Here is an 846-nt window from a genome sequence, read left to right on the forward strand (position 1 = left end):
CTCAAGAATGCCGGAGCCACATTTATGCGAATGATTCAGAAGTGTCTACTCACCCAAATCAGTCAGAATGTGGAAGCTTATATGGATGATATTGTTGTCAAGTCACGAAAAGGTTCCGACCTGCTCGCTGACCTCGCCGAAACATTTGCCAACCTCAGAAGGTATGATATCAAGCTCAATCCATCAAAGTGCACATTTGGAGTTCCTGGTGGCAAGTTACTCGGTTTTCTCGTTTCCGAACGGGGAATCGACGCTAACCCAAAGAAGATTGGCACTATTCTCCGAATGAAACGCCCTGTGCGAGTGCACGATGTCCAGAAGCTTACTGGATGCTTGGCCGCATTAAGTCGATTCATCTCACGACTCGGTGAAAAGGCACTGCCTCTTTACCGACTGATGAATAAGGCTGACAAGTTCGAGTGGACTCCAGAAGCTGATGCAGCGTTTGCCGAGCTAAAAGCTCTGCTCTCCACCCAGCCGGTGCTTGCTGCTCCAATCAGCAAAGAGCCTATGTTGCTCTACATCGCAGCCACAGGACAAGTCGTCAGTACTGTGCTAACGGTCGAGCGGGAAGAAGAAGGAAAAGCTCTCAAAGTTCAGCGCCCAGTGTATTATTTGTCTGAAGTCTTGACTCCATCCAAGCAGAGATATCCTCATTATCAGAAGCTTGTGTATGGAATATACATGACCACAAAGAAGGTTGCTCATTATTTCTCTGACCATTCCATCACAGTCGTCAGCGACGCTCCACTATCAGAGATTTTGCACAACAGAGACGCAACTGGTCGAGTGGCCAAATGGGCGATTGAACTTCTTCCCCTTGATATCAAGTTTGAGGCAAAGAAA

This window comes from Triticum dicoccoides, chromosome 3A (assembly GCF_002162155.2).
Source record: "Triticum dicoccoides isolate Atlit2015 ecotype Zavitan chromosome 3A, WEW_v2.0, whole genome shotgun sequence".
NCBI classification, from domain to species: Eukaryota; Viridiplantae; Streptophyta; class Magnoliopsida; order Poales; family Poaceae; genus Triticum; species Triticum dicoccoides.